The sequence below is a fragment of the Triticum aestivum genome, chromosome 7B (genome assembly GCF_018294505.1).
Source record: "Triticum aestivum cultivar Chinese Spring chromosome 7B, IWGSC CS RefSeq v2.1, whole genome shotgun sequence".
Classification (NCBI taxonomy): domain Eukaryota; kingdom Viridiplantae; phylum Streptophyta; class Magnoliopsida; order Poales; family Poaceae; genus Triticum; species Triticum aestivum.
This window is the reverse complement of record NC_057813.1, coordinates 97,601,003-97,612,363: the sequence shown is the minus strand read 5'-3', so window position 1 is coordinate 97,612,363 and position 11,361 is coordinate 97,601,003. Positions and strand designations below refer to the sequence as shown.

Sequence of the window (11,361 nt, the reverse complement as noted above, 5' to 3'; positions counted from 1 at the left end):
ATATTCGTTGTGTACTTAAACTATTCAACAAATATCAGAAGAATGTTCAGTGTGCATTTAAAAATTGTTCAACATATATCACAAAAAAGTTCAATGTGTATTTGAAAATTGTTCAACCTATACTTATAATTTTTTTCAGCATTTATATTTTTTCAATAAACGTTTGGGAATTTTAAAATTTTGTTCATGTGTTCAATTTTTTCGAAAATTGCTCATGTTGTAAAAGTTCCTTTCGAATTTTAAGATTTGTTCACAAGTTTAAAACATGATTCACACTTTAAGAAAATTGTTCACATTTTTTCTGAGAAATGTCAAAAATCTGTTTAAGAAATGGATTTGCCCTTTGTTCGTAGTACGTCAAATTTAGTGTTACGTTTCAGGCAACCTCAATCGCCATGTCGATTGGTAAGCGACAATGCTATCCAACATCAGGTCGGGAGTTCTTCTTCATGCGACTAATCCCTCCGTCCCAAAATATGTGTCGCTAATTTAATATAATGAGAGTAGTAATCCAATTCAAGCCTGGCTCATCTGCATCCGATGAAATAGTAAAATAATAATAATATGAGAACATGACTAGGATGTAGCCTAGTGGCGAACCCTGCGGCGACGGTTCGACTCTCGTCAGGAGCGAATTTGTGGTGCCTCATCCGGATGGGCTCCTTCTATAAAAATAGGTCCTGCGTGCTAGTGCCCATGGATCTCAATAATAGGAGAACAATTCAGACAATATGTTTCTGTTTTTTGTATGCATGATGCTTGAGTGCGCTCGTTACATGCAAAATTTCGCAGGAAATGACATCCGAGGAGCTCGTGGCCAAAAAAATATACAAAATGAGTTCCGAACGATGTTGTTTCCGAACGGTTCTCGGAAGCCCGAAAATTGTCTTCTTTTGCAGAGACCTAATGAAATGGCGAAACACCAAATTGGTACGGCAACAATGCACCTGAGAGCCCACGGTAGCATATTCAACTGAGAGCCAAAACGCAACGTCCCAAAAGGAGTACATTATTTTTCGTGAAATATAAATTCCCTACACTAGACGCCTGTGAATGGACCTGCCGTTGGCGTGCGCCTGCAGCAAAAACTCGAGTACCTACAGCAAAAACATATTCTGAATTATTTTTCAAAGACAAATCACACATTAAAAGCAATGTTCCTGATTTTGGAAAAATGTTGGGAAATCATAAAATATTTTAGGATTAAAAAATTGTCTTGAATCTTAGAAAATGTTTGTGAATAAAAAAATGTTCATGAAAATAATGTTCACGTATATTCATAAAATATCTGCAAATTAAAAAATATACAAGATTCCCAAAAAATTCAAGATTTCAAGAAATGTTCAAGAATTTCCAAAAATATTCGTGAGTTCGAAACATATTGGTGAATTTCTAAAAAACGATTAATTGTTGACGAATTCAAAATAATGTTCATGAATTCAAAAAATACTTCTGAGTTCGGAAACTATCGATGAATTTAAAAAATGCTCGACAGTTCAAAAAATATTTGCAGGTGTATAAAAATATTCATGGATTTTAAGAATTATTATCGAATTCGAAAAAAGTTTGCAAATTCATAAAATCTTCACGTATTTGAAATATGTTTCTGAATTGAAAAATTGTTCGATAAACAAAAAGAACATATGCATAGAATGGGGAGTTTATGCGTTGGGTCGTTATCCGGCATTGAACATATAAATGCTGCTGTGTTACCCGCCATTCTAGCGCAACCGCGTGCGCTGCGCTCGTTGGACCGAGCGATCTTTTCACTGTAGCTCCTTTTTGGCTGCTCGCACCCGGTCCGCCGTTGGGTTTTTTTTCACGTCCGTGCCTGCTTCAGGAGTGGATGATGGGTGGGCCTTGTTGGGCATGGGGGCCAAATATTGAGGTGGAGTTGGCTACCGTTTTGGTGCAAATGGATTTCGTCTACGGATGAACACCTAGGTTTCGCACCAACGCAAGCGATCTCCTCCTCCTCCCTTTCCCATTCGTCCTCCTTGCTAGCCGCCGCCGCCTCCCCTCCTTCCACCTCCTCCTCCTCCCCTCTCTCGCCAGTGCCGCCTGGCCGCTGCTGCCTTCTCCTTGGTGCTCAAGGGGACGAGCACGAGAGGTCGCCACACTGCACTACCTCGTCCATGGTGGGTGCTGAGGACCTACAGATCTCTCTCTCCCTGCTACCTCTTTCCCCGACCCCTCTGCCTCCCCCACCATGAGAGATAGGGAGAGGGATGGACAAATAGGAGACGGGGGCAAGAGGAGAAGAGGAAGGTGACGGGGCAGGAGGAGAAGAGGAAGGAGAGGGTCTGTGCGCGCGTGGCCATTGGCTGGCCGGGCTCAGCTCTTGCAGGCAGCCACACCCTTCTTTTCTTCCTGATTTGCATTCTCCCCCCTCTCTTCCATTTCTCGCATTTGGTTTAATCCCTAGAATTTATGGTTTTTATCTGTGCAGATTCTTTTGTGTATATGCCTACAAGGTGTTTGGTGAAAATCCAAGCAGCCCCTTGATTTCGTTTCTTACAGATATTTCTATGGGTTTCTCCATTAGTATGCTTCTCCTCAACTACCATATCAATCTGGCAGCCATTGGCACATGTGACCTAGGTTGAGGTAAGTGCAGGATCATTCCTCTCTAGACTTGATTTACTTCCTTTTGTTGTTCCTCATTTGCCTTTTTGTCTGGGAGGAAAGCAATGATTCATTTCTACTGTCATGCAATAGCTACTAAACTCTACCATACGATTTTGTTTTTTTAGTAATGTGAGATGAGATTCTAGGTTGATGACCAGTAGGTTACGCTTCTGCATCAACGGACTCCATTGTTCAATCGTCTTTAATTGCCTGCTGTCGCCGAGCACCCTGACATTGCTGCTGTGATGGTCATTAACATGCTTTGTTGGCTCCTTGGTGGTAACTGAATTTTGTGCTGCTTTTGGCAAACTGAGATTTTGAAAGGAACGATACATTTTTGCTATTGATTTTCATGTGATTTGACAATTACTAGGCGGCCGTCCTAATCTGAAAAGTGAGTGTGCTTTGTAGTACTGTAAATGTAAATTTTCAGATTCATTATCTGCTGACAGTAGGTAGGTGCAGAACCGAGTGTATTGTCCATTGGCTTGACACAGAAAGACTAAGAGCAACCTAATTGGTTTCCTAGCTATGTGGTGTGCTTGTTCTGGTAGTAGTTAGCGTTGCTTCCATTCACAGTAGTACGTAGCAGTTTGGTGTACTTTTAAGATATCTATAAGTGTGTGACAACATTAGACTTGTCCATTTCTTGCCGGAAGTCTATTTTTTTGCTGTGATCTAATTGTTACTAATCTCTGCCATATTGTGATCTACCGAATAAGTTGCCGATGCTTTCTTGCTTTGTTGGTGGTGAACGGTGACTGTATTTAGTTGGTTTTGACAACTGAGATTTTGAAAAGCAGTGATATATTCCTGCTACTATGTTTACTTATTTTCTGCTGCCATTTAATAGTTACTAGATTTATTTGGGGGTCAAACTGATGGTTAGTAGATGGTTCTCCAAATCTCTGCAAAATAATCGCTGTTGTAGTAACGTAAATGTAAATTTTGCAGATTCATGATCACAGTAGGTTGGTGCAAAACCGAGTAGGTTGGTGCAAAGCCGAGTAGTGTATTGTTCATTAACGTGGTATGGAAGAATAAGAGCAACCCAATCTTCTAACAGTAGGTTTGGTTAGTGGAGGTGCTTGGTTCATTCTTTCACCGGACACGTGCAGTAGAAAACTACTCAAAATGAGTTGTGATGAAGCTTTACACACCTGGCATGTTCTTGTCGAGGGACCTACCATAAAAAAAGACACATATAGAAGTGAGCCAAAGGGCCCTGATATTTTATATACTCGAGTAAATATCATGTTTTCAGGAAAACTTATATACTCGAATAAATATCGAGTTTTTGGATTTTTTTTGGACAATCCATCCTCTGTTTGATATACAAATCAACTAATGTACATTTTTTGGGAGATGGTGTGAAAATTCCATTGAGCCATAGGCATAACCATTTTCAGAATTCAGTGTATGAGTATAGTTCTTAAAACTCAATGCTCTGTGGGTTTATATCACCTATCATGTAGGAGCGCTAAATTGCATCTGTTGGGCATCTGTTGGATAGTTCTTTTTCCTGGATTTGAAAGGACAAATATACTTGATTGGCGTCTTTAGGTATTGTATAAGTTGACATGAGTTTGATTTCTTGCTATTTTGATCAATTTGTTTGCAGGAATTTGTTCCACATCTCCTTGTACCAAGAGCGGATCTGCGCCCCACCTCTCCAGTGTTGGCTCACTGGCCACCACGGATCCTAGCTGTCCTTGGGACGCCATCAACAGGTTTGATTAGTTTCTGTATGTAGATAGGGTGCTTGATAATTTTTCTAATTGAAAATTGTGCTCTTTTTTCGATTCAATACCACAACATAGCATCTCTATAAATTAAGATTTGGCTGCTACTGGTATGTGTATTATGAACTTTTGCTAATTTTTGTTGTGTACTGTCCAGGTGTGGTATAATGCTGTTACTTGCTGGTGATGTTGTTTCTGTGCTGCCTATGGAGTGACAATAACGACATTCAATTATGATGCGTTTGACCGTAACACAAAGATTAAGGAAATTAATGACCATTGGTCGATTGACGACTTGAAAAGAAGCATGGAGGCAACAAATGGGGTATTATTTTGATCTCATCTCACACATTCAATTACTCTTTGCCCTACTATATGGCTTTTTATTAGTTATTTACACATACTCGATGCATTGCAAAATGACTGTTTCTGGAAATCGCCATATCCCGTATCCCCTTAACAGTGTTGTCGTATCTGTCGCTTTATCAGTGCTTCATTGGTCTAGGTAACAGTGTGTAGATTTCCTTTATTTTGCGCATATTCTCTTCAATCAGAGTTGTTACTTTTTGTGCTTGGTGTTTTATTCCAGCCAGATGCAAGCGGCAAAAGGCGACTAGGATTAGCCATCGATGCTGGTCTTCATGTCCAAATCCTGGTCTTTGTTGGTGTGTACATGAGATGGAGGAAATCATGTTCTTAAGAGAGCGAGATGTGGAAGGTACTGTTAAGAAATCCGGATGCTTGCTTGTAATATGTTTACATTGTTTACTCATGTACATGTTCCTTTTGTAGATGTTCCTTTAGGATTTCTAAAATTGTTTGTTTACTCATGTACATTGTTTGCATCTGTGAATATATTTTTATATTTAGGGATTTTCCACCTTTTGAATTCCCTCTAGAAAGTTGTTTGTTTCATCCAACGCTTATGTGTGGTTTTGCAACTACTAATTTCTGTTATCTCTATGTTTGTTGGTGTATGGCTGCTGCTTTTGCCTTCATGGGAAATGATTAGGCAGGCTGACTACATAGTAATTGTTAGTACTCTTTGATGATAGAGAAGTAAAGATCTTGTTGTTACTGCAAACTCAGGCTATGCTGTTGAAAATGACATCAGGGGACATGTATATTGAACATGTGTTGATCCACTAATGGCAAATCAGCTACCAGCTGGCTATCAAGACTTTGCTTAGGTGTTATTAGCCGCTACATCCTCCGCTTCATTGAGCCTCGACCCCCCACTCTTCTGAGGTTTCGTCAGGTGATTGCCTGCTTCAATTCTGCATTCTGGACAAAGCTTGTAGGGTTAGCGACCTTGGTTGGGTGATTTTGACGATATGATGCATTTCTTAGGAAATAGCTCGAGAAGTGATGTGTGATGTTGCCTGCAAATTGGCTTGTTTTGCTTAGAGCTTTGGGCATATGTGGTGATTTATTACCGGTGGTTAGAATTTAGAAGCCTGCTGCTAGCCTCATGCTTGCTGTCATCATATACACATAGTATAGATGAAGTTGGATGATAATTCTCTCGTATCACTATGTGGAGCCTGAGCCTCATACTAATCTCACACGGTCAAGTGTATTCCTGCAATTTGATGTTACGATTTATGTTGATGTAAACATGACCAAGCTAGAGGAGAGCTTTGGTTTTTTCTCGTATTTGTTCTCATAGCATAATGTCTCCTAGGTTCGATACTGTCTTCTCTCCAATCTTGTTCCCTTCCCAGCTTCCACCCATCTTCATGAGCAAGTGTAGCTCCATCCATGACAAAGGTATAGATCAGAGAGGTCTGAGGAGGGACAGGGTTGGAAGCTAGGAAGGGAAGTAAACTTCCTGAGCTTCAGTTCTAGGTGAAAAGAGAGTGTTTTTTATTTTTTATTTACTTATTTTTTCTCCGACTAGAGAATTGTTTTGTTGGACCATACGACTGGATTGAAGTTGCTAGCCTGAATGCAAATTTCCTTGAGATGGTTCATCACCAAAATCCTTAAGAGATGCTCGAAGGTGGGTCAGTGAGTGGTGATGATGTTCATGAGAATTCCCACACATTGCCCATTGGTAATTTTTATATGGAGGTGCAGAGTGCCACGATCTCAAATCTAGAGCAATCATGTGTCAGTGTTCACATACTGTGATTATCTATGTGGCATTGGGATAGTAAGTTCCCCCATCCATACAAGGGCGCTATTTACAATATGAGGGAACTTATGATTTATAGGAGCTACAACTTATGATTTATAATGCTGCTCTTCCATGGTTATATATAAAATAAAATAAATTAAGTCTTTCCTTTCGGTTTTCATCACAGTTCCTTTTCATGATTCTGTAGCACTGGAATGATTAGTTTGTTCTTCAGTAACTTCTTCTTCAGTATCATAATTAGTAAACATATGAGGTTTGGCAAGTTAGTATTTACCATTGATGCTTGAAATAAATAGCATGACTGGTGTTGCACCATGTGTGTGTAGGTTTTTCCTTTTAGTTTACTTATATATATGCCTCTCCTATATTCTAAAACAAATTCGAACTGTTAGTATTTACCTTAATCTCTTCCACATGGAAGATAGGAAAACTACATACGGAAGGATGAGTTCTATAGCGTATCAGATTTAGGCATTTGCACTATTTTCTTGATTACCTCACTATGATTATTGTTGTAGACTTTTAGTATATTCCTCACAGGCGAACCCGTATTTTCTTCAAATCTATAGCACACATCTTTTTTCTATAGTCATTTCGCCATGGATGCAAGTCTAGGAAAACAAGATACCTGTCTGTTTTCATTCATTTGCCTTTTTATGTGAGAAGTGCCTCCATGGGATTAGCGAGGTGTATTTATGCTTACCCCTTTTTAGTGTTTGGTGAAGCCGATGGACTGTGAACATTATGTACCACATATTGTGGCCTTTTGCCTTTTTATTACTTATAATATGTCATGACAATTTATTTTCCTGAGCCATTTAGTCAACTAGCCAGTCAAGGATAGCCAATGGTCTTTTGGCTATTTGTTTGTTCATTTCATTCAACATGCATGTTTCTGGAGTAGTCTTGGCGCAAGACACATAATCAAAGTTAATTTTCTTATAAGCTGTTCATCACATAGCTAATTGGTAGTTACACTAGCTGAGCTTGTCCTATGCTCATTGTACAGGATAGATAAAGTGTATGTGATCTTCTTGATGAGGAGAAGTCTTTTTAGAGATTCCAATACAAATTACATACGGATATATATAGACATATTTTAGAATGTAAATTCACTTATTTTGTTCTGTATATAGTCCGCATTGAAATCTCTAAAAGGACTTATATTTAGGAACGGTGGGAGTTGGATACGATTAAGTATTTAACCATATGAGCACTATTTCTTTGAGTGCCACAAGGACGTCATCTTTATTCACATGTTATGTGTTATGTGTTATGTCACATCAACTTCTGCCCTTTTGTTTTCTGCAGAACACGACAACTGTTCGTCACCTAAAAGGACAGGGTGACACCAAAGGAGTTATGATAGCATCACTTAGGGCAAGGCCAATGGGCTGCCTCAAACCTGCTGCCCCATTGTCCACCTAGGTTCGGATGCCACGCTGTAGAAAAAGTGGTAGCCCTGCAGGTCCTGGTGTGGCTTGCAGAAGAGCCGGCTGCTCCATGCGAGAAACCAAGAGAAAGTGGGGAGAGAGGAAAAGTAGAGGGAAAGCAAGCTGGAGATGGTCCTAGGAGGTGAAAAAAGAGATGAGAATCAGAAAGGAAAGAAGATGATGGTGGGTTCCACAGAAGGGTAGCTTCACGTTTAACGTTGGATGATAAAAATCTAATCGGTAGCCTCATTTCCTTGACCATAGGTGGCTGAGCTGGGGCAGCACCTAGGTGCTGCTACTATTGTACATGCCCTTATAGGCATTGAGGAATTGGCAAAGAGATTACGCTTCATAGGTATGAAGTTAGAACAATGGCTGGAAACTATGAAAGACCGTTTCTAATTACCTTTGTTGGATCTGTCTTACCTACAATGCGTGTGTGACCCCTCGAGAAGCCACTTTTTGTTTCCTCTGCAGTATACTCCATGTTTAGTTCCAATGATGCCCTAACCCTTTTGTTCCTGCTCTGAAGAATAAGACATGTATAGGCTTCATATTTTTGTAATAATCTATGTGCTAAACATCCCTTTGTGGTCATGTGTTTTATATGTAATCAAGTATCTATCCGTGATGATATATATGCCCAGCTAATGTTTGAAAAGATCCATCATCTGTATCACCACTGCTGGATAACCACTATAAATCTACTAGCAGTACCAGTCATATAAAATAGCTACCGTTACTGATCATTTGTATTACCACTGCTGGATAACCATTATAAATATATCAGCTAATGTTTCTTTCATTTATTTGATTTAACTTTTTATTTTTTGACTCGACATCTTTTTTAGACAAAATAATTTAATTTAGTTGTGCCAATTCAAATTTACACCATGTTGTTGGGCTTAGAAAAAAAGGTAAATAATAAATTAAGTTTTGTTGTGTCGACATGGGCACCAGACACGGTTGCTGACGCCTTGACCTTACCAATCCCCTTCTTCCCTCCGTGTACCAAACCTCCTCTCGCTACCCTGTCTCTTCCAGACCATCGTTGTTGTTCCTCAACTTCGATTGCAATATCAACACGTCAGTTCCTCAGGTGGATCCTCACTGAATCAGACCGCTTAACAGGCGAACCTTTACCAACATGGTATTATTTCAATTTTGAGTTAGTGTTGTTCCTTAGAGACATGGTCAAAGACTGAGAAATTTTAGATTTGCTTGCATCTTGGTTTGCCCGTGACTGAAATCAATATGTCTTCGTTGCTAACAAGAAAAGATCAGTAGTCTCGTGCAGATGCATACCCTGTTGTTATGTTACTGCTCATTTCAGAAGTGTTTGATTCATCCTAGCTAATTCAAGTTAACCTGGGTACAACAATAGATAGACATTTATTTATGGACAACAATAGTAGTGAGTAGGCAATGTAAAATGCATTTATGTTAGTTTGACGAAACTGACGGTACTTTGTTCTTGCTTCTATATCCTGGCAATTTTATGATCGGTCTCTAAATATTTCAACTTGCATGGTTTGAATTAGTTTCACATGCTAAGTATATAGTTTAAACATAGGTATTCCTTAATTTTTCATATAAAAGGTTTAGAATTATTACCTTTTGTGCTTGCTAAAACTCGAAGTTACTAACAAATGAAAAGGTTTCTGTTACAAAAGGTTTAGAATCATTACCCTTGATGCTTGAATTTGGACCTTGCACCTTACTTGGGTAACATAGAGCCAAATGGCACATTTTCCAAATACACGTTCAAAATACTTCGGGTTTGACATGGTCTCTATCCTCGATCAAACATAAAGTTACTATAAAAGGCAAATATTTTTCAACATGAACATGGTTTCAAATGGGTCTCTGCGCCATTTGGCGCACCGGGTCATCTAGTAACAAGAATCGTTAGGCAGAGATAACCATCCACTCCCACACAGTATATATCAAACATAGAACCAAGCAACTTGGAGACATACCTGTCAACCTATAAGACATGTCCTGCACACCAAAATAACATGGCCACCTACAAAACAAATAGATCTAAGAATGGACCGTGACACCAAGCGGTCTATCATCGGAAGGCAGTAAACCTGAATGACAGCAAGACATTTGCTAGTAACTGATGGTAAGAACTAAACTTGCAGGAAGAACATGGAGATATCACCTTGCCTCATGATAGTACATTAAACTCTAGAGCATTAAAGTATGGACTGCAAACAGATAGACATGACCATGGGGGGGGGGGGATTTCCTTTTAGTCCCAAATAGACAACACGTGGAAGTATTTCTTGCATGTTTTACTGTTTGGTTATTAACTATGAAGTAATTCAAAATCTTAAAGCAAATTGATGTAAGCATTTGCTATAGCAAGCATTAGCATGATCCGTTTGGTCGTTGCAAATCCATACCTGACATACACATTACATTTTCTTTCTTTGCTTTCTACAAATTCTTCCATAAACAAAAAGAACATATGCATAGAAGAAAGTGTCCTCCTGTAGTTCTGCTTTTCAGTTGAACACACATGAGGAATAAACTTCCAACATCCTAGAACAACAAAGGCATCATGTAATTGCAGATAGAGAGGAAAGAACAACCTGCAGTTGAAGTCGGGGTAGCTCAATGGATGCTTACATAATCACATATGTAGATCAATCCTGATGGCCGCAAATCATCAAATACATGCAGTACAAAGGACAATGTCTTAAATCTTTTGCTTCTTCTGTACATGCACCAGCTGGGGAAGAAAAGCAATGTGTTAGTATGATCATAAGACATTTTGGCTAAGCAACCATCACTAAAAAAGGGAAGCAAGCATATCTAACCTCAATAGCTGGAGATGAGCTAGGATTAGTCATCGTAGAAACTTTATTAAAGTTGGTGAAATGGAAATGGACAAGTAAAAACCTACTCAATCAGTATAGAGGCAAGGTGAATTGGGAGTGGACAGAAAGTAACAAGCATGCCTCAGATATTCACCAAGCATTCATTTTTAAGACATTGGGTGCATGAACATGAACAATAAAAATGGAAGAAATCAGGATAAGTATGTGTACTTACCTGGAAGGAAACAAGGGGATAGCAACAACCACCTATAAAAAATGCTAAGCAAGTTGAGCATCTGTCCTAATGAGTAAAAATAAAAACAACAAGGTAAATTTGGTACATCAGGTTATAGTTTTCATCATATGCTAGTTCATACCATTGGCACGAATATCAGCACATAATAACGGACACCACAATTAGCTATATAATTTTTGTTAAATGGATATGGAAGCACCACGGAGTAAAACCGTACAAATAAAAATACATAAAAGGAGCAGGAGAAAAGGTAAGAGCAAGAGATTTGAAGTCTCACATGAGGAGGTGAAATTGGAAGGGAAGAGGAAGACAACTATGTGTTGTGGAGGCCCGT

General features: G+C 39.1%; 1 long non-coding RNA gene across 9 annotated transcripts; it reads left to right on the top strand.

The window, feature by feature from the left end:
* The first annotated feature begins 1,881 nt into the window (after window positions 1-1,881).
* Window positions 1,882-8,574, top strand: LOC123156834 (uncharacterized). 9 transcript variants are annotated; one of them, XR_006478451.1, is made up of 6 exons: window positions 1,897-2,607; window positions 4,250-4,358; window positions 4,528-4,695; window positions 4,960-5,088; window positions 5,485-5,628; window positions 7,822-8,574. It is a non-coding gene; the product is annotated as an uncharacterized lncRNA (long non-coding RNA). The 9 variants fall into 9 exon arrangements; XR_006478453.1 differs by having other exon boundaries at window positions 1,898-2,607; window positions 5,460-5,628; XR_006478454.1 differs by having other exon boundaries at window positions 1,882-2,607; window positions 4,528-5,088.
* Window positions 8,575-11,361: the final 2,787 nt, after the last annotated feature.